The sequence below is a fragment of the Cavia porcellus genome, unplaced genomic scaffold (assembly GCF_034190915.1).
Source record: "Cavia porcellus strain 051 isolate PalLab524CR breed Dunkin Hartley unplaced genomic scaffold, mCavPor4.1 scaffold_4, whole genome shotgun sequence".
Classification (NCBI taxonomy): domain Eukaryota; kingdom Metazoa; phylum Chordata; class Mammalia; order Rodentia; family Caviidae; genus Cavia; species Cavia porcellus.
Window position 1 is genome coordinate 77,919,033 of NW_026947487.1, and position 23,244 is coordinate 77,942,276.

Consider the following 23,244-nt stretch of genomic DNA (forward strand, 5'->3'; position numbering starts at 1 on the left):
TTTTTCTTTTTCTTTTCAAAAATGTTTTACTGAATTACAGGTGTATTCTGTTTATGTTATGTAAGTTCCAAAGACCCGAGTTTGAAATACTGGTATCATACAATGCATATTTATAAGTATGTACAGTTTTCATAGTTAATAGAATTTTAATTTTTTCTAAGATCATGTAAGTATGTTTTAAAAATTTAGTTTTTATGAAATTGTATTTCATGTATGCATGGCTTTTATTTTTTCTATTGATACGCAACTTAACAGTTAAGAACAGAAGTACCACTTTCTCCTTTGAGTTCTGAATAATGTTTGTGTACTGAGTACTTTGAGAGGAAATAAATCATTAGTATACTTTCAAGGAATATTTAGCAAACTTTATTTGACTGAACATCTGTGTGGCCTTTACATTTTAAGTTATTTTAGAGAAGTTTTTGCAGAGAAACTTAGGTTTTAAGGAAAATAAATTTATCTTGGTATTTTGTGTAGCCTTTTTAATTGTTTTCATAAACTTTGATCAAATCTGAACTATACTTTTAAATTTTATGATAAAAACACATTCTGTAGGCTCTTGCATTGTGATTTTAGTGCCATATTTGGGTTTGTTTTTGTAGTTTTCTTCTAAACCTTACAATGAAGTCTTAAAAAAGTAGATTTTTGGGTGTCAAAGGTCCTAGCAGTCACATGAGTTCTTTATCGGTGTGTTTGTCAACTACCTTCTTAATGAGGCTCTTAACTAAGTAGTCTTTCTATTTGCAGCCAAGATTTTTTGAAATGTTTTGGTTTTTAAAATTAACATGTTTGCCTCTTGCGGTAGTGAATAGTTTTGCTTGGTTATGCCATTTGTGGCTTGATGGTTATGAAATTACTGCTATAATAGAAACTGCCAGCCTTATTTCTGAAAGCTGCAGATGTCCAGCATCCTTAGCTTTTATTGTCTTCAGTCCTTTTGCTCATTTCATCATATCTTAGGGAATGGCAAATTGGGAGTAAGAAGTGATTTGAGCTTCTATCGTTTAATTTGAGTTTTCGTGAGTATTTTAGAGTCAAGCTAAAAGTTTTGATTGTAATGAAGCTTGCATTATCTTTGGATTTGACAGTATCTTGGCATAGGTTATCCGCCTCTCCAACCATGCGAGGATGCTTGCCCAGCATGACTCAGAGTCTTGTGTTGGATTCTGATTTGACTTTGAAACAAAGGTAGAGAAGGCTAACCAAAGTCAGAGTTGTGGCTTTCCCACATCAGCAGTGGAAGGCCTCTTTGAAAACAGTTAGGGTGCTGTGGAAGTAGCTTCAGATGAGCAGTTGACTGGAGGGGTCGTAAGTGTGTTGGGTTGCTTACTATTGAGTTTTAGACATGAATCTATAATTAAGGCTTTAAATTTTCTTTTTGATGAAAGGTTTTATATTAAATGCTCCATGTGCATTATTTTTAATCAGTACATTAGGTCGGAGCTAAGCATTATCCTGTTATATAAATAAAGAATCAAGGACTCAAAGAAGTAACTAGTCCAAAATCACATTGCCAGTGAACATAGAGCCAGAATTTATGCCGAGGACTGACTCAGAGACCCACCCTCTACTACCATTCTGCTGCATATGAAGTACTTTTTGCGTACCTTGAGGATTAAGTAGGCTAATGTGTTCATCCTTTGGAAAGCTAAAATTGTGGCTATATTTGCAACCTGGAACTGTTTTAATCCCTTCTGCTATTTTAAGGCTTTACATTTACATCATAATTTTATATATATAAATATTTTACACCTTCAGGATTGTTGTTTCTTGACTTACAAAGTACACACTTTTCTTTACCAACTCTTTGCTGAGAGAAGAAAATCTATATTCCAATCCCTTCTATATTCCATAGATATTTGTTTTGAATAGAAAAAAATAATTTTATCACAGAATCATATTGAGGATTTTCTGGATTCAAGAATTTAATAATTAGTTACATTATTCACTTAAAATTTCATTGAAGAGAGCAATATATGTAACACTACTATTTAAAAAATACAAAGTAAGTACATAGCAAAGCAAAACAAAATTCAGTAAAAATACTGAATAGTCAATAATTAAACTTAGTTTAGTGCCTGTACACACAAGTTATTTTTAGAGTTGGTACATTGCTGAAATACTTTATAAGGTCTTCCTTAGTGTATTTGCATTGCTGAAATACCCAGAGTCTGATTATTCCACAGTACGTGAAAAATTTTAAATTGCAAGAGGAAAACAAATGAATGCTTACTCATGTTGTAACACTTTTCTGTAATTTATCTCAATTTCTGAGGTTGTCCTCTGGTACCTTCTATGCAGGTTAGGAATAGATTTTAAGTACTTTTGATTCCAAATAATTTGTTTAATTGTCCTAATGCTATCTCTGTAATGATTTTAAGCTGTGTCTCTCTGAGCCGGTGCCCAGGGGGTTGTGTAATTGATGTTCTGGCAGTGAGATCTGCTTTTTCCTGCTGGCCTTTTTGGTGCCCTCTGTGACCTCACAGAGGTACTTTTTAAAATTTTAGCTTCCAGTGCTTTGAAGGTAGAGTTTCAGTATATGACTTGGGATTTTATAAATAATTACAGTTTAAGTAAAAGTGAGTGCGAATGTTCGTAGACAAAGGTCTCAAGCCTACACTGTAGTTTTAAATACCCTTTAAAAGTATCGACAATATTTTTAAAAATCATTTTAAAAGCTGGAATGATTTTAACATTCCTTGGAATATCATGTATACTTACAAGAATATTTTTTTTTTTTTTTTTTTTTTTTGTCTTTTTCATTTTTATCGGTACCGGGGATCGAACTCACGACCACCTGCTTGCAAGGCAGGTGCTTATGCCGCTGAGCTAAATCCCCAGCCCCAAGAATATTTTTACAATGTAAAATTTAAAGATTTATTTTGATTAAAATATGAAAATTTTAACCTCAAATGGGAAATTAGAAAAATTTTCTTCATCTTTTATAAGTAGTATGAGTGGATAACTGTACCATTTCTGTAACAGTTGAGATGTGAGAAACGTCAAGTGTTTAGCATATGCATATGTCAATATTCATCAGCTCCCTACACACTTAACTTACATAGTGCTTTCTGAGGATTTGAAACTATAAAATGTATCAGAGACAGTCTGCTTCTGAGAAGTTTAGAGGAAAGAAATTTTAGTGTGATATAGGTGAGAAGTAGTATAAGTCCTTGCTAGGGCTGAAGAGCTTCATGATTTTCTTCACTAACAGGAATCCAGCTAACTGGGCTGCCCGTGGATCCCCGTCCTCCTCCCATGTGCCTGGACCATATTAGAGAGGTCCTTAACTCTGACTTCCTGGGGATGTTCTGTCTACCTTCTCTCATGTCTCTGGTCTGTCTGGTCAGAACTTGCTTTCTTCTGTCACTTCAGAGACTCCTACTTGAGAACTCTTCACCTAATACACGAACTTCAAACTGCTATTCTAGTTGGATCCAGGCCGTTCTTTGCCTTTTAGCCTGAAGTTGTGCTTTTTTTTCCATCCCAATGACCTTTAGTATATAGAATGTACGTGTACTTTTCACCTTGCTTTTCTAAATCTCATCCGTACTTCAAAGCAATGAACCTTCACTTTGGTATTTCTTATATGTTATTACTTTTGCCATATTGCCTTTAAAAATTGTGATAGAAAACATACAGTATACCTGAATGAATGGCTAGCATCAAGAAATTGCATAATAACGAATACAAGCCAGGCTGCTTGGAGAAAGAAACTCTTTCAACACTGGTGGGAATGTAAACTAGTATAACCACTGTGGAGATCAATATGGAGACTCCCCTGAAAACCAAAAGTCAAAATTCCATTCAAGCCTGCCATTCTTGTCTTAGATGTCTTCCAAGAAGAGGTAAAGACATTTGACTCAGTGGATTCTAATTACTCTGCTCCAGAGGATAAACTTGAGTTATCTATAGGAAAATGGATGCATCTTGAGACCGTAATGTAAAGTGAAGTGAATTCGGCATACAAGCTTAAATACTGCGTGGTTTGTTTTGTATGAAAAACCCAAAGTATAAGTAAAGGCAAAATAGAAGATAATATTAATTGGGAGATAGATCTTTCACAAATGACAGAGGACTAAGAAATGGACAGAAGAGGGAGGAAAGGGGATAAAAAGTCATATAGCATAAAATTTATAGTCATAACTGTTTTAAAATGTGTAATTCTATAGTATTGTGTGTTCATTTTGCTGGGCAGTAGAGTTTCAGAACTTTTTCATCTTGCAGCCTCAAAACTCTACATATATTAAACCACAGTTGTGCATTTTCCCTGGCCAGCCTGAACCAATCATATTTCTTCTTTCTAAAAATTTTTTTATTTAATTTTAAAATTTTATTTTAAAGAGGGTAAAACTAAACATAACAAAACAAAGTAGATCAGAAGAAAATAATGTAAGTGACACAGATTTCAAAGCAAGACAACAGGAGATCATCACTGGCTACCATGTCTCTTGTTTTCGTCTAAACAATTGTCCATATCTTCACACACAATGAATTCATACGAAACAAACAGTATTAAACTGATGAGAACAGAGTGATGAAGGCCTTCAAAACCAGATGATAGGGAAATCAACAATGGCTGCCATAATGTCTCATTATTCTCTTGAAAATAGCAGTCTGCATCTTCATGTATGTCAAAGTTCATACAAAACAGACTAAAATCACTCTGAACAAAGAATAATGGCATTACTGGATTTCACAGCATGATGATACAGAATCAGCAATGGATAACATAATGTCTCTTTTTCTTCAAAGTAGCTGTTCATTTCATCATGCATTATATAATCGATTCTCATAAACTGTTTAGGAGAAGTACTACACATGCATAAGTCTCTATAGGTAGACCTACCCTTTCTGTATTAGAGGGAAAAAAAACAAAACTAAACAAAACAAATTACTAGAAAAACACAAAACAGAAAAATTAATAACAATAGCAAAGAGCTCAAAACAATGATGTTATAGGCCTTCAAAACAAGGTGGTAGGAGCATAACTAGAGTGTTATTTTACATAATGACCTTCAAGAGTTCCTCAGATCACCATATACTAACATGCACAATTGTTCCAATCCTATGAATGTTAACTGTTCTGTTCCAAGATCTTACAGAATTTGTAGCACAATTATCTTAGCTATCCTAAGTGTGTTAAGATACTTTTTCTTTTCCCTTCCTCTTGCTTTTTCCTCCTTTTACTTGAGATATTTTTTACACTTAGAGCAGATTTTTATCCTTTCACTGTATTTATTGAGGATTTTGTATCTCATGTACTTTGACCATTCCATAAACTAGGGAGACTATATGGTGTTTATACATGTGAATTCGGTTTTTTTTTCACTTACGAGTATGGTCTCAAATTGCATCCATTTATTTAAAAATATCTCAATGTGATCATTCTTTATAGCTGAGTAGTACTCCATTGTATAAAAATACCACAACTTTTTTATCCATTCCTCAGTTGATGGGCATATAGGTTGTTTCCAAGATCTGGCTATTACAAATTGTGCTGCTATAAACATAGGTGCACATATATCACTATGATATGATATTTTCAATTCTTCTGAGAATATGCCCAGAAGTGGAGTAGTTGGGTCAAATGGGATTTCCAATCCCAGCTTTTTGATGAACCTCCAGACTGATCTCCACAGTGGTTGCACCAGTCTGCACTCGCACTAACAGTGTAGATGAATTCCTTTTACTCCACAACTTCTCCAGCATTTGTTATTGGTACTTTTCTTGATCCTGGCCATTCTTTCAGAAGTGAGATGAAATCTCAGTGTGGTTTTAATTTGCATTTCTCTAATGATGCTAAACATTTTTCATATATTTATTTGCCATTTGTATTTCTTCATCTGAGAAGTGTGTATTCATCTCAGATGACCATTTTTGGATTGAGTCTTTGAATTTTGGGGGTCTGATTTTTAAAAAATTCTTTATATGTTTTAGACAAAAGTCCATTGTCTGAGGGACAGTTCATTAAAATTTTTTCCCAATTTGTGAGTTTTCTTTTCCCTGTGCTGGAGATTTCTTTTGACATGCAAAAACTTTAATAAGATGTGATCCTAATTACTGACTTTGTGAAATATTTCCCGTTGGTTTGATTCTTGTTCATGAATTCTCTACCTACGCCTATATCTTCAAGTTTCTACCTACTTTGTCTTCCAAAAGATTTAGTGTTTCTGTTTTAATATTTAGATCTTTGAACCTAGACCCTACTTTAGTACATGATGTTAGGCATGGGTCTAGTTTTAGTTTTTGGCATATGGAGAACCAATTATTTATTCCGCCACCATTTATTGAAGAGACTTATCTTTCTTCAGGTGGGTGTGTTTGGCCCCTTTCTCAAAGATAAGGTGGCTGAGTGCTTTTGTAGTTGTGGTTTTATCTTTTAATCTATTCTATTGATCTTCAGGTCTGTTTTTGTTTTAGTATCATGTTGATTTTATTGCAGTAGCTTCGTAGTATAACTTCAAGTCAGGGATTATGATGCCTCCTGCCTTGCTTTTGTTGCTTAAAACTGTCTTTGCTATTCTAGGTCTCTTTTAATTCCAGATGAATTTTAGGAGTGATTTCTCTAGACCTGTGAGGTATGCTTGTGGCATTTTGATTGGGATTGCATTGAATCTGTATAACAATTAAGAGAGAATGGCTGTTTTCAAAGTTTGTTCTTCCTATCCATGACCAAGGGATGTCTTTTCTGAGGTCCTCTTCGATTTCTCTTTTTAGGGTCTTTGAATTTTGGGAGTCCGATTTTTTATAATTTTCCCTGAATAGATTTTTGTACTTCTTTTGTTAGATTGATTCCTAAGTATTTCATTTTTTTGGATGCTAGTGTGAAGAGTGTAGCTTCTCTTATTTCTCTCAGTGATTTTGATGTTAGTATATAGGAATGCTATTGATTTTTTAGTATTGACTTTGTATCCACCTACATTACTGAATTTATTTATTGTACCTACGAGTCTTTCAATGGAGTTTTGGGGGTCTTCTATGTAGAGTGTCATGTTATCTGCAAATAATGATAATTTAACTTCTTTTCCTATCCTTTCTCCTTTTATTCTTCTCTCTTGTCTAATGCTCAGGCTAGTATTTCTAGCACTATATTGAATAGAAGTGGTGATAATGGACGTCCTTATCTTGTGCCCCATTTTGGGGTAATAGCTTTCAGTTTTGGCCATTTAAAATGATGCTGGCTGTTGGTTTTTCATAGATAACTTTTATCATATTGAGGTAAAGACCATGTATTCCAATTTTCTGTAAGGTTCTTATCTTGAATGAGTGTTGGATGTTATCAAAAGGTTTTTCTGCATCTATAGAAATGATCATGTGATTCTTATTTTTGGCTCTATTGATATAGTGGATTAAATTTATTGATTTATGTATATTCAACCATCCCTGGATTCCTGAGATGAATCCCACTTGGTTGTGGTGTATAATCGTGATGATTTGTTGCATTCTGTTTACCAATATTTTATTGAGAATTTTTACATCTATGTTCATTAGGGAGATTGGCCTGTAGTTCTCTTTTTTGGTTGGGTCTTTCTTTGGTTTTGGTATTAGAGTAATATTTGCTTTCAGGAATGAGTTAAGGAGAATTCCCTTTCAGTTTCATTGAAGAGTTTGAGGAGTATCAGTATTAAGTCTTTGAATTTCTTGTAGAATTCCACAGTGAATCCATCTGCACCTGGGCTTTTCTTTGTTGGTAAGGATTTAATTACATTTTAAATTTCGTTAATTGAAATTGGGTTATTCAGCAGTTGTACATGTTTTTGACCCAGCTTTGGTACTTCATGTGTTTCTAGGAATCTGTCCATTTCTTCTGTGTTATCCACTCTATGAGTAGAGGTTTTTGAAATAGGTGCTGATGATCTTATGTATTTCCACAGTCTGTAGTGGTTTTGCCTTTTTCATTTCTTATTGCATGAGTTTGAGTTTTTTCTTTCCTTTTTAAAATAAGGTTGGCCAGGGGCTTATCAATTTTATTTATTCTTTCAAAGAACCAACTGTTTGATTCATTAATTGTTTGTATTGTTTTCTTAGTCTCTATTGCTCTGATTTTTATAATTTCCTCCCTTCTTTTGGCTTTGGGCTTAACTTTATCTTCTTTTTCTTGATATCTTAGGTGTAGCATCAGGTTGTTTATTTGTGTTTGTTCTGTTTTCCTGATGTGGGAATTCACCACAATAATTTTTCCTCTGAGGACAGCTTTCATTGTATCCCACAGGTTCCGGTAAGTTGTATTTGTGTTTTCATTTTCTTGTAGATATTGTTTAATTTCTTCTTTAATTTCCTCTGTAACCCACTAATTCCTCAGGAATGTATTATTCAATTTCCATGTGTTTGTGGGGTTTTTGCAGTTTTTTTGTCATTAATTGCTAGTTTCATGGTGTTATGATCCAATAACATGCATGGAATAATTTAAATTCTTTTGTATTTACTTAGGCATGTTCTGTGGGCTAGTATATGGTCTATTTTAGAGAATGTCCCATGTGCTGCTGAGAAGAATGTATATTCTGATGTTGGGTGGAACACTCTGTGTATGTCCACCAAATTCATTTGTTCACAGGTATGATTCAGTTCTTTTGTTTCTTTGCTGATTTTCTGTGTAGTTGATCTGTCCCTTTGTGTCAATGGCATGCTAAGGTCTCCTGTTATAAAATTGTGTTATTGCTTATTTGATTGTTCAATTCTGTTAAATTTGTTTTGTATAGCTGGGTGCTCCCAAATTTGGTGCATATATATTTAAGATTGTTATCTCTTCCTCTTGAAGTTTTCCCCTAACTAGTATGTAGTGACCTTCTTTATCTCTTTGGATCATTCTTGTATTGAAGTTTGCATTGTCTGCAAACAGAATAGTTACCCCTGCTTTTTTTGGGTTTCCTGTTGCATGCAGTATTGTTTTCCATCCTTTGACTTTAAGTCTATTAGTTTCCTTTTGGGTTATATGGGTTTCTTGTAGACAGCATCTGGTTGGATGTAGTTTCTTGATCCATTCTGCTAGTCTGTTTGTTTTAATTGGTGAATTGAGGCCCTTTACATTAATGGTTGTAACTGAGATACATTGGTTTATTTTTGACTTATCTTTGTGCTGCTTCTTTACCTTTCCACTCTGTTTGTCTGCCTTGTTTAGTGTTTTTTCCTATGTCGATCTAGAATATCTTTCAGCATTCTTTGCAGGGTTGGTTTGGTGGTCATGAAGTTCTTCACCTATCAAAAATATGGAACGCTTCACGAATTTGCATGTTATCCTTGCACAGAGCCATGTTAATCTTCTCTTTATTTTTCCAAGTTTAGTATATGTGCTGTGAGAGCAAGCACTCTTCTTTCTGTTTCTGTGAGCTTTACCATGTTGGATACTTCATGTAAGTGGAATTATATATATATTTATTTATATATAATTATATATAAATTATATATATATAATTATATATATATATATTTTTTTTTTCTTTGTGTGACTGGCTTATTTCACTAGCATGATGTCCTTTTGGTTCCATGTGTTCCATGTTGTAGCATATAGGTTGAATAATACTCCACTGTTTGTATTTACAACATTTTGTTTATGTGTCTATCCTTCTGTGGATATTTGGGTTGTTTTCAGTTTTTTTGATGTTGCTGTGAAAACGAGTGTGCAGATAATCGCTCTGAGATCCTGTCTTTAATTCTTTGGTGTTTTTTGAAAATTGTGCTTTATATCCAGATGTGAGATCCCTGGTTCCTTTGGTAATTCTATCTTTAACCTTTTGAGGAGCTACCCTACTCTTTTCTCTAGTGTTTGTACCATTTTACATTTTATACCAGTGATTCATAATGGTTCTAGTTTATTAATGACCTCTCCAACTCACCAACACTTGCTAGTGTCTACTCACTGTGTGTGTCTGCTCGCTGTGCTCTATATGTGTGTGTGTGGGGGGGGCTAGGGCTCAAATCTAGGGGCTTCCCTGGGCTCAGCGCATGCTGTGTTACTGGGTTACTGTCCCAGCCTCTTTTCATGTATGGTAGCCATTATAATTACATGTGAGGCGATGTCTCATTGTGGCTTTCATTTGCCTTTCTCTGCTGACGAGTGTGCTAGCTTTTTGTCACTGAGACAAAATACCTGGGGTCATGAGTTCATGAAGTGAAGGGCTATTTTGACTCACAACCTTGGGACTTCCTTGGCACGATTGGTTTGGTTGCATTGCTTTGCACTGTGATGAAACAGCACCGTGATGGGGAGGAGTATACGCTTCAGGAGCCAGGGAATAAGTGGAAGCAGGCTCTGGGTTCTCACAACGTCCAACAGTGCTGCTGTGTGGACCACACCTTACCATAGGGGCTTTGGGGGATGGTGGGGGCATGCAAGAACGAAACTGGCAATTAGGTATGTGGAATCTCCTTGTATTTTAGTTGCTGGCCATTCGCCTGTCACCTATGGAGAAAGTTCTCTGGTCATTTTAAAATGTGACTGTTTCTTAAATTATAGTCATTGTTTACATTAAACCTTTAGTGATATAATGTGCAGATATTTTCTCTTGTTTCATAACTTAGTTTTTCTTTTATTAATTGTGTCTTTTGAGGTACAGAAGTTTTAAAGTTTGTATGTCTGGTGTCATAATGCAGAAATCACTGCCAAGTCTAAGGTCATAAATCTTTTCTTCTGTGTTTTTCCTAGAACTATTATAGTTTTAGGTCTCCAATCCATTGTAAGTCAATTTTCATGGATGATGTTAGCTTCATTCTTTTACTTTTTTGTATATCCAGTTTACCTAGAGCCATTTGTCAAAAAAAATTCCCACATCCTCATTGAATGGTCTTAGTTCCTTGTGGAAAATTCTTTGACCATATAGACGGGGGGGTGGTGGTGGTGGTGGTGGTGGTAGTGGTGGTGGTGGTGGTGGTGGTGGTGGTGGTGGTGTTATTCTTCAGTCCGCAATCTGCACCACTGATCTGTATGTCTGTGTTTGTGGTTTGAATACTGTAGCTTTGTAATTAATGTGTTTTGAAGTGAGAAAGTACTACTTTTGTAGCTTTGTTCTTTTTCAAGCCATTGTTTTTGATATGTGGAGTATAACGTTTTAAAGGCAAACACTATGTAGAAGTTAGCTTGTTTATGTCTCTGGAGTTTATTTCAGTGTCTGGCATATAATAATTATTTGTAAAATACTCCATGAGTTAATGTTGCAATCCTCTTTTGCTCTAAGTTTCTGAGTTCGTTTTCTGGGTGAAGGCTCAAGAAAAAGTGTCCATCTTATTATTGTTTTTTAAAAATTTTATTTAAAGAAAAAAAAACCAGAAAAGGTACAAGTAATACAAAATTTCAAAAAAAAGTAAGAAATCACCTTCATGTTTTCTGATCATTATTGGTTTGAAGTTCACATTGTCTGTAAACAGAATAGCTACTCCCGCTTTTTTTGGAGTTCCTGTTGCATGAAGTATTGTTTTCCATCCTTTGACTTTCAGTCTGTGAGTATACTTTTGGGTTAGATGGGTTTCTTATATACAGCATATGGTTGGATGTTGTTTCTTGATCTATTCTGTTTCTTTTAATTGGTGCGTTAAGACCATTTACATTAATGGTTATAACTATTATATGTTGGTTTATTGTTGACATGTTATCTTTCTGTTGTGGCATCTTTATCTTTTTGTTCTGCTTTGCTTGGTGGTTTTTTCCTAAGTGTATCTAAAGTGTCTTTCAGTATTCTTTGCAGGGTTGGCTTGGTGATCATGAAGTTTTTTAGCTGTTCTTTGTCATGGAAGTATCTTATTTCTCCATCCATTTTGAAGGACAGTTTTGCAGGGTACATCAGTCTAGGTTGGAAATCATTTTCCTTTAGGATCTGAAATACTTCACTCCATGCTCTTCTTGACTTTATTGTTTGTGCTGAGAAGGCTGCTGGGATTCTGATAGGTTTTCCTTTATAAGTGATCTGTCTTTTTTCTCTGACAGAATATCTGTTCTATATTGGATTTCTGGGATGGTGATTATTATATGTCTGGGTGTAGTTTTATTTTGGTTATGGTTGTTTGGAGTTTTATATGCTTCACTGATCCTGATACCAGTTTCCAATCTCATATTTGGGAAATTTTCAGCTATTCAGCTTCTCTAAATATCCTCTTGATATCCTTTGTGTTGTTCCCTTCTTTTTCATTTATCCCTATCAATCTTATGTTGTTTTTCTTTGTGTCATCTTGCAGTTGTTGAATTGTTATTTCCTGATTCCTTCTTACTTTTAAAAGATATTTCCTTTCCAGTTTACTAGCTGCAGTCTGTTCTTCGAGGTCTGAAATTCTATCTTCACTTTCGTTGAGGCGATTTTTACAACTTTCAATGGAATGTTTTATTTTCTGTATATCTCTTTGCATGTGCTTTATGTATTCTGTTTGTTTCTTACATTGTTTATCCAGGGATTTTACCTTTTTGTTTAGTTCCTCCAATGTTTTAACTATGTCTTCTTTAGATATGTTCAGCATCTCTTTCATTTCTTTTATCATTTCTTCTTTTACCTGGGAGATTATTTTTAGTTTGAATTGCTTTAAAGCTTCCCAGAGTTGCTTCTTTATTTCAGTTGCTATTATTTCAGGTTTTTCAGGTGTATGGCATGTATTTTCTTCTATGTACATACCTCCTAATGTTTCTTGGGATGGGCTAGATGTTTGAGATTGTAATTTGGTCTTTTGTTTTGTCGTTTTCCTGTGTTTCTGTGTTTCAAGTGTTATTCCAAGGCTTTTCCAGGACTTGTTGGAAATCCTCTTCTATGCCCTCAGCTCCTGGGACTCTGGCTGCCCAGTGTCCCGGATTGAGAGTGGATCACTGGGGGTGGGGCAGGCCGGCTCAAGACCTGTCAAGCTGGTCCAGTCCAATAGGAAGACATGAAGTTCCCTTTCCAAGACCGAGCAAGGATCCCAAACTAGCTAGGTTCGGGGATGGTGTGGGGACACTCATCCCAGGCTGCCCAGCCTCTGGAAGCAATGACGCCGGCATGCCTAGAACTCCAGAGTCTACCAAGCATGGCAGGGAGCGGGGAGGCCTACTCAAGATCCTCTGAGCTGGTCCAGTGCACCAGGAAGACGTGGAGTTCCCTGTCCAGGGCTGAGCGAGGATCCCAAACTAGCTGGCCTCGGGGACACTCACCCCAGGCTGCCCAGCCTCTTATCTTATTATTCTTTCAGAATAGTTGACTCATACAGAATCGATGTTTCACTTGTGATGGAATTAATGGAGTACAGCTGAATAGTGAAAATGAATTTTTGTAAAAAAACAAAGCAAACTGCCAAGTCAGTAATCTTGCTGTGATAAAAAATATAATTCTTAGGTTTTCTCTGAGAATGTAAATAAAAATTCCTTGAAGCATCAAAATGAAAATATTCTTCTGATACAATAGGAGATAAGATTGTTTGACTGTTTAACCTATTAAAAGAAGATGTTCTTTGGTGGCTTTTTAAACAATTAGTAATGTACATTCTAAAAAACAAGGACATACTACATTCAGAAAGTCTACCTCATGAAGGATGCATGCTTCAACATTTACCAAGGTTCTGTGAACAGGCAAACAAAAAACCTCATAAATTAAGATTTTGGTTGGGAAAACAAAATTTTGCCTCCTTGTTTTCATGAGTTTCAGTTTATAAGAATACATCTGAAAGTGGTTCAGGATTCTGGTCCAAGATGAACACTCTCATTTCTCTCAATTTTGGAAAGCATTGCTGTTTTATCATAGTCAAAGTGCATTTTTTTCTGCATTGCTTTTGGGGGGCAGTATGGGTACAAAAGTCATAGTGTCACAGAATTCAGATATTTGGTATTAAAGATTTTACAAATTGACTTTATTATTTTTTGTTCTTTGAGAATCGTGAATGCTTATATCTCTGGAAAAAGAATGCTGTAAGAAGATGGAAAATAATCAATTTTCTCACTTTTGCAATTTGAATGGTTGGAGGATAAAAATTCCTATTTGACACAAACCAGACCTAAAAGTACACCTGATGTACTCCATTAATTGTATCAGAGATAAGCTTTATCATGTCCTCTTTGAAGTCTTAGCAAAACAATATAACTTTAAAGATAGGAAATTGAAATAAGGTATGGAGGCAGTTATTAACTCACCTTCGGCCCGGATGAGATATATTATCAATTCATTGATTCCTAGTTAATTATCAAATGTGTATATGTCAAAACTGTTTTTAAGTAAATTAGTTTCATGTAGGTATTTCAGGCAAGGTGGCCTACTGTAAGGAAGCATTTCATTTTAATGCTTTTGTAGAGTGACGTGACTTATTACTACATTTTGTATGTGATTTAAATATTCTTAAGCTTTTTCAGTATTTATAGTACAGAATTAATAAAAATTAATTTCATATTTGCCATTGTATTTGCATAAACTCATGCAGGTTTGCTTGTAAACTATTTAAAGACTTCATTTTGTGAATTAGAGATCTTTTCTGATATTGGGTTAAGTACCATTATATTCTGATAAAAGTTTGTGGTCATTTTGAACTGTATATGAAATATATTTTATTTTGTTTTGCCATAACAGAAATTCTGTTTCATTTAATCTGGAAGTCTTGTCACTTGGTCAGTTTAACCTAGCTAGGAATGTGGTTCACAACTTAATCTGATAACAGCAGAATTAAAAGTATTGTGATAGTCTTATTTTTTATCTTTCTTCCACCACATTTCCACAATGCTTGTAGTCTTCTCTTTTATTCTATGTTTTTGTTTTTTGTTTTGAAAAATATATAGAATATGGAAATGAAAATGTATTTCATATTAATTAAGAAAGTGGCTTATACATTTTACTAAAACAGGTGATGTGAATACTAACAAAGGGCCATGCAAATTAGATTCAGCAAAACTTTGGTTTGTGAACATAACTTGTTCTGGAAAAATACTTATAATCCAAAGTACTTGTATATCAAGGCAAATTTCTCTAAGAAATAATGGAATAATAATAAGAAATAATAAGAATAATGGAAACTCAGATGATTCATTTCATAACCTGGAATATTCATAAAAACTGTAATATACAAAATTGTAACACATAAAATATAAAAATACAATATGCAGATAAAAGTAAATTAACCTGTACTGACCTTTGAAAACCTTAGTGATTGATGTGAGCAAGATGAGAGAGGAGAGTTATCGTGTACGATGTTTTCTATTATCATTAGCAGAATATAGTTATTGCTGCTGTTTGTTCAGTGAAATCTTTTTCATGCAGTTTTAATGAGGAACCAGTCGCATTTGCCTCCTTTTGAGGATTTTGCAGAATTGTGACATTGCGTTGTTATTAAACTGATTCGTCACTCACACTGGTACAGCCTTATTCAGAGATGTTTTTCTACATAGTTTTGCAGTTTCCACGTTTTATACCGTTCTCTAATCTCATCTGAAGTAAGGGATTTCTCCACATTTCTATTCTCCTGTGCAGACTAGATCTCTTCTGTAACACTTGCAAAATGATTACTCATAACCCCACAATGATAGACAGAGAAAGGGAGAAAGGGAGAGAGAGGGAGAGGGAGAGGGAAAAGGAGAGTATGAAAACGGATTGGATCATGTGATGTTCAGCATCATGTACTAGTTGTTTTGCAAGGCATAGCTCATTAATCAGATTAATTAGAAATGTTTTCTCACCTTGTAGAACACTCACTGAACAGGTTACTTGCAACCCAAGGTTTTACTGTGTATATTTTTTGCCATTTTTTTTAGTAAAAAAACTTAACTTAGACAAATGTTATATATATAAAATCTAGTCTATATAGTTGCTAACAGAATCTTTAGCTTTTACTTTATATAAGAAAAGTTTTTGCATTAAAATAATATGCTTGTAATGCAAAACATGTAATCCACAATGCGAATTTTTTTATAATCCAAACTGCTAGTCTGCATTGACTCAGTTTTTACTTCTTTTAGGTCTGTTCTAGTGAATAGTATATATTGTATGTATAAACTAGGATCTTAAAAAATAGAATGTTGAAGTGCCATGATACATGTATATTTTTCAATTCAGTTGTGGATACTGCTTGTTCTGTATATAAACTGCTAGTGGATAAGCCAGACTTTCCTCAAGTTAGTACATTAAAACAAATAGTGACTCAGGTTTTTCTTCTTTGTTGACAGGGTGGAGTTGAACTTACTCTTTGTAGATGTGAAAGAACGGGAAGGTCATTTCATTCCTTGTTGATAAAGGTAAGGTCATAGTAATTATTGAAGATTTTGGGTTCTTTGGTTGGAAACTTTATTTTGACATTCTCACTTTGTGGTATGCTGAAGTCAACAGAAAGATAATATATTTTATGCAATGCATGGAATGTACAATTGTTCCCTTAACTATCACTGAAAATACATAAGATAAGGAAACTGGTATAAATCAACCTGACAAAGTAGATGTAGATTTAGTACCTAATGAGCAAGTAACTTGTGCTTTTGTATGGAAGGTTGGTTTACACACTTAGTCTGTCCCTCAAACATTTACATACTTTGTGATAACCCTTTTCAAATATTAATGGTGTTGTTATGATAACTTTTTTCTAGATTAAAAAATAATGCTGTTTTTAAGCAAACCCCAATCCATTTTCCTTTTCACATTATGTCAGTTCTCTTTGTCTTTGTGATTTTGAGGGACAAGTGTGGGCCAAGCAGAATGGGTCTGAGAGGTCTGTGAGTAGGTTGTCCTGTATCCTGGTGACTGTTATCCTGGAGCTGACTGGGTAGTTGGTTGTACAGTGTGCTGTAATATTTAGGCACTTTGTGAATGCACGTATTTAGTTTATTCTTCACTTTTCTGTTACTGTTCCTATTTTAAAGACTTAGTTTGTTTTTCAGGTGGAGAAACTAAGGTCCCCTAAGTAATCTGCTAAGGTTACTGAGCAAATAGAAGATGGAGCTGGCGATTGAACTGGTGATGGGAACTCCATAGCCTCTCGTTCTCTGCACTATCCCATACATCCTGGTAGAACAGAACCAACAGAGTATTCCTAAAATTGGGAGCATATTAATAGGATGTGTTGTGGAAAACATTTAGATTCATTCAGTTAATTCCCATTTTTCTAGTATCTGCTCATTGTCTTTTGCTGTTGGTCTAGAAGATCTTTCATCAGTTTTTTCCATTATTAGAAAATCAGACCAAAATCTTAGGAAAGTATTTTGCCTAAGCATATCGATATACATTTCAGTGTCATTAAATCGTTACACATGTGGACAAGGCAGCTTTGGATAGTGAAAAATTAAGTTTTTAGTATAAAAACTTCTTATACTTCTTAAAAACTATACCAATTATATAGATTAATCAGATTTTCTAGGTTAAATTTGAGTTTAATTAATTACAGATTTATCGTTTGTGATTGATATCCATTGCTTAAAAGCAACAAAAATAATTTTTATGGGGCATCTTAAAATATAAAAAGCAAAAACAATCTGCACTATTTTGTTAGTGGTACTGAATTTTTCAAAAACATGTAGGATGCTATTGAAGTATATGCATATTTTTCATTTACTAACAACTAGAATTTTCCTGGCAGGAAAGAGCTTCATTAAAGTAGCTGAATAGTGTGTCTCTGATTGGTTTTCATTAAGAATTGGCAGAATTTCCAAATACTTCCAACTCATAGTTGGTTCCATAAGTTTAAGGCTGAAGGACTAATTCACCATTAAAGAACTAAACTGAAATGCTTTAATTCACTTTTGTCAGAGGCTGTGAGTGCGAAAGACACAACACAATGGTTCGGCAGTGAGCAGAGCTGAGCTCAAGGTGTAGACATGGGCTAGCAGTTTGGCCTGTTAGGACCTCCTTTACTCGAGGGGGAGGATGAGGCTATTGATTTCATCTCAGGTGATGAATAAGGTATTTTCCAGCTTCAGAAGTAATCTTTCTGAACCAGGCTGAAAGGAAAGTCGGTATCTTAGGATGGGAGCATCATTCCTGGCTCTCCCCTGACTGAATTTGGGAAGGGCTGATTTCCTTCTCTAAGTAATTATGATGGAATTCATGATTTAAGACTGTGTTCTACAGGTATAGCGGTGTGTGCCTTAATCCCAACATTGTGGAAGGCAGAGGAAGGAGGATTGCAAATTCAATCCCAACCTCACAATTTAGTGAAACCTTGAAAGAAAATTAAAATGGTTGGGAATGTAGCTCAGTGAGAATGCCCTTGGTTCAATCCCTAGAAAAACACGTACACATACAATACTGTGTGTTTTAAAAAGGTGCTCTAGTGAATCTGATAGTCAGATTTGGAACTACTGGTGTGAAAAATGCTCTTGTTTGCAGTCCATCATGATATTTCCTCCATTTAAAGATCAGGGAGGATGACACTTTTCCTTGTGTTGTTTTATGATAGTTTGTCTTCCTGTGGAAGGAGGTTTTCTTAATGGTGCACAGAGGGAAGGAGACATGATACCCTTTTGCTCTCTGTTCCTGGGCATAAAGACAACTTTTCACTGAATATCTTGTATATTTTCATATTTATATGTTTTCTTTTTCATAAGGAACCAGCTATCTTTTGTATGTAATCTCCACATCTCGGAAGCAAGAAACATTGTTTTCTTATCAGAATGTAGATTGTGAGCGCGCAGTGAGAGTAGCAGTATCATCAATATCTAGCTGGGGATTTACCGTTTTGCTTTTCTGCTCCATTATTATTGTTGTTTAAATGCCTTCTACTTGCCAGGTACTATGCTAAATGCTCAGCACAAGTGATAGGTTTCATGTCATTGAAAACTGTTTAATGAGGGTATTTTAAGTATTCCTGTTACAGATGAGGAAAATAAGAATCACTTATTTGTGATTACTTATTGAATATTTGTGCTAATCAGCTAGAATTGTACAGGTGAAGGTTTGAGTTAAGATCAGTCTGACGCATGGTGCCTTTTTAAAAGGTAGACTGTGGGGTTTTCAAATAGCATTCTTCATATCTCCTTCAAGATCATGAGGAAGAAATAAATTGGGTTTTCAGAGAGCATTTATCAGATGTCATGATTATAAATGTGAAAATTCATAGTGTAAAATGTTACCTTTGGTGTGATTTGATTGGCTGTTACAAATGGATAACTCTAGCGTTGCTCACGTTTAGGATCAGAGCTGCCCTTTCCTGGGCTCAGCTCTGAGAAATAGTGGGATGTTTTGCTGAGTTTTTTCATATGTTTAGGCTTTTAGGAGATATAAGTGTGCAGCTTTGTGTAGCACTCTTCAGTGCTGCATTTGGTTCTCACTGCAAAGTTCTGCCTCCTCCTCTGTCCTTTCTGCTAGTATCCCATGGGAATGTTGAAAAGTAAACCTGAAAAAATAACCAGATTCACTTCTTTTCTTCCCCTGCAAAGGGGACCGTGTCAGCTGGGTTCCAGTACATACTCTTTCTCTTACTAGGTGATTCTGCGTCTAGCATGGGTTTTGGGGAGGGTAAACTTGGACACTTCATGAAAATGTTTTCTATTCCGTAACTGTCAGAATCGCAGAGGAGTCCATTCAAATAGAAGGACAAAGTGGAAGGCTTCCACATCCCATCACATGGGTATTCCATTTTATATTTTCTCTTTCTGCTGCTAATCAGATAGAACTATAATAGCTCATTCTCCAAGAATGTCTTGTTTATTTTTGGTATACACTCACTTATTTGTTGTTTCCACCTTCCCTCTATTTTTACAAAATATTTCAGGTTGTTTATGTAAGATAAGCAGCTGAGAGATATATTTAGCTTGTTTTGTTTTTCTTTATAAATTATTTTTGCATCATCATCATCGTCATCATCAACTGTGCCATGTTGTAATTTGTAACTATTTCTCTAATTTAGAGACCGAAGATTTAAATTTTTCTAATCAACAGGGTAGACGAATAGGATAGATTGGAGTAACATAATAGGAATTAATAGAAATGATGACAAAACAGAGTAATTGCATTGCCTAAAGTATTTATATTTCCGTTGTAGGTAAAACTCTGATATCTTAATAAACACAGGAAGGGTGGCTCTCCCTGACCCTTCTTTTACTCATTTATAGGACTAAAAATAATATTAGTAAACTGATTGATTTTCACTTAAACTGTGGTTAGGGTAAAGCAAATGACTTTTTAGTCATCCTTTGAGGAACATGTGTTTTTTTTTAAAAAAAAATCCATGTCTCTTCTTCATTAGCATATTCCCACTGGCTTTTTATTAATTTTATTAGTAAAAAGACCAATAAAAATGACCGTCATTCATGTACTACTGGTGGCCCAGAGCTTCTTGGCAGTGAGACGTTTGGATTATGGCCCTAGCATGAATGAGTTAAGTGGAACAAGGTTTTTTAAAAATTTTATTTGGTTTGTTTTGTTTGAGTACAGTGGTACTTTGGTTCACCAACTCAGTTTTCTCCACACTTCTGGTTGCAGACTGAACTGGAAGAAAACCAAATCACATTTCCCCATCAGATCAACACTGAACCTAACTAGTGAAATTGATTCAGTTTTTTTCCAACTTGGTTGGCAACCAAAATCGTGGAAAGAATTAAGTTCGTGAATCAAGGTACCACAGTCTTGGTGAAGGAACCTGAGGCCTCACAAATGATATGTAAATGCTGTATCGTTGAGCTACATCCCTCACCCCTATTCTTAATTAAGAAAAAATGTTACATGGGTAGATGGACTGTTGAGTCCCTAGAACTCATAAGAGTATTTGGCACATAGGTGGATTGTAAACACATTTAACAATATAATTAGTCCTGCCCACTAACTATCCCACCAATTGGTCTCTCACATTTTTCCACTGTCAATAGCCTTATCTAAGACATCTTTTGCTAAAGTATTGCTGTAACTGATAGCCTGCTAAAAGATTTTTTTTTTCTGACTTGTCTGTCCTGTTTCAGTGTAATGTACAACTTGAAACCAGAGTGGTCCTCCAAGGATTCAAAACTAATGATACAGTTTCTTCAGTTCAAAGTCTTTAATAGATCTCTATTGTTCTTAGGGGTAAAGTCTTAACTACTTGCATGTAGTTCTTATTTTGTATAAAAAAATTGACCTCAAGTTAATTAACTGAAAGATTCCTTCAAAATGAATAGAGAGGAGATCTTTGGAAACTTCACATAACATTATTGAGAGACAAATGAGATCACATTTCATAAAATGTTGTATAACACAAGCTTCCTACTTGCAGATTGTGGAAGATCAACTGAAAAACTGTTTCAGACTTAATGGCTATGCATTTTATAATGTAATCTGCTCTAGATAATAGGGGATTACAAAAACTTGAGTCATGGCTCCAAACTGTTGTCAACCTCAGTGGAGGAGGTCTTCAAAGTCTATAATAACTGGGACCAGGCACAAGGGGCAAAGTAGGATAAAAGATCTGAGAGAAAGACATTTTTTGGCTGGTCAGCTTTGACTGCCAAATCAAGTTACCTCAGGGAAAATCATATGTGGCTCCAAAACTGAATTGACCAGAGTTGGGTAAAAAGTGGTGGGTGTATAGTTAAAGGAAGGAAGTAGCTCATGTTAAGCCCAGGATGGAAAGAGAGACTCAGCACCTGGACTGAGGAAGAGTGACTGTTTCCCATGCTCTGCTACAGTCTGAAGACGTGTCGCCATCCCCCTGGAGGAGCCTTGTATAACCTTTGGTGTGATAGGTAAAGAAAAATGTCAATCTTCTTTCCGACACTGGGGCATTTTCTACAAAACTCTGCGTAGGGACATGTTATTTGTTTCACTTACACAGCGTACGGTTCACCAAGTCCTGTAGTCCTTATCTCCTACCCCCATTACTAATGTTTCAGTAAGCATATAAGTTGAAAAGTTGCACAGAGGCAATTCAAGGCCTTTGGGAAATGATTGACTCCTGCTGCAGCTAGATGCCTGGGTTCATCTGGTATAGAGAATGGTCGTCTTGTTACCCTTTGTCATTCTAAGGTGTGTCAGGCAACAATAGGAGCTCTTATTCAAGTAACAGGAGATGGGCCTGGACTGGTACCATTTTTCCTAGTTCTTACGTGCAGTGGCACGGGGATGACCTTATTGTCTAAGAGCACTAGCAACAACTCTCTCCTGGTGAGCAAAGCTACCAGCTTGTCTTTGGAAGTACAGGTCTCACACTAGGATCAAGGTGTCTTAAAGGCAGAAGGACAGCTGGTGACCAGAGGCTCACTGTTAACAGGCTTCTCTGTTGAGAACGGTTGAGAAGGAAAGTGGGTTCTTGTTCTGGTGACAAAACTGTAGGAGTGTGCCCAGTACAGAGTCAGGGAAGCAAACGAATGAGATGTAAAGGAAAAGGGATATGGAGGGAGATATGTTCAGATATGAAAGAAGTTTGAATAGCAAAATTCTTTTAGAAAATTAAAATGAGTTGCAAAAGATGGCCATGCTGACGGTACTACAGCTGATTGTGGCTTGTCCTCCCCAGCCCTATTCTGAATTAAGAAAAAATGTTACATGAGTAGAGCAGCCTTATCAGTGGTGGCAAGAGTGCTGCTGGCTGGGGTGATGCAGGAACCTCTAGAGCAATGCTTTTCAGCCTTCTGATCAAAACAGAGGGGCTTGGCTCAGGGGCATCTCATGAGCCCCTCAGGATATTCCTATAAGCTTATGTTGATTCATTTCTCTAGGAGGTCTGGGTCTGTTCAGTCTGTGGTCATTCACATGGGACATTTGTCTCTTAATCATGGTCTTATGAGGGATTTCCACAGGCTATGTACCATTCTGGCATTTGGGTAGTTATTTGACAGTCATGCTGGGAGTGGCTCTGAAATTTGGGGCAGCTTTAAGGCGGTTTTTTGGGGCCTGTGCATTGTGTTCCTATACCCAGTGTTCAGTAAGCTACTGTTTTGGTGGGTTTCCATCTTGTCCTTTGGTGAGATGTCAGTGAGGAGAGGAGTGGCAGCACTGTTGAAGCGTATGGGTATCTCACTATAGGAAGTGCTGGGCCTTGGGAGGATGAACATGCAGAAAAGGAATAGGTTGCGTTGTTGACCTCTCACTGGCCAAGGGCAACAATGGTGTGCAGTCTCATGGAGCACAGTAGATCTGACTTTGGTTGAACAAGATAGTACTTGCTGTCAAACCCAAAGTGGGTGTGAGAGTGCTGTCAGAAAAATGGTCTCTTTTCCACCACAGGTGAAAATTGGGAATGCCAGCTTTGCACCTTATGAGTTTTTTGCATGGATGAAACATTTCTCTCTTTGGTATAATGCCCTTGCATGTATACATACAATCATGAGATATATTTCACATAATTTAAGAGTATAACTTTTGCCATCAGGGTAAGGATAAGATTCTGTCCTGCCATCAGTCAGGACTTGAAATAAAGGAT

At 35.7% G+C, this 23,244-nt stretch overlaps 1 protein-coding gene and 1 non-coding gene across 19 annotated transcripts in view; one reads left to right on the forward strand and one right to left on the reverse strand.

Moving 5' to 3' along the window:
• The window catches only part of Bmpr1b (bone morphogenetic protein receptor type 1B), a 420,914-nt gene that overhangs the window by 116,801 nt on the left and 280,869 nt on the right, over nucleotides 1–23,244 (forward strand). For all 18 annotated transcript variants that reach the window (XM_063247301.1, XM_063247296.1, XM_063247304.1 and 15 more), the window contains one exon: nucleotides 16,094–16,162. The gene's annotated coding sequence lies outside the window, so the exon portion shown is untranslated. The remainder of the gene's footprint in view (nucleotides 1–16,093; nucleotides 16,163–23,244) is intronic.
• LOC134475846 (U6 spliceosomal RNA) lies at nucleotides 9,204–9,309 on the reverse strand. The gene has a single exon (XR_010047136.1). It is a non-coding gene; the product is annotated as a U6 spliceosomal RNA (small nuclear RNA).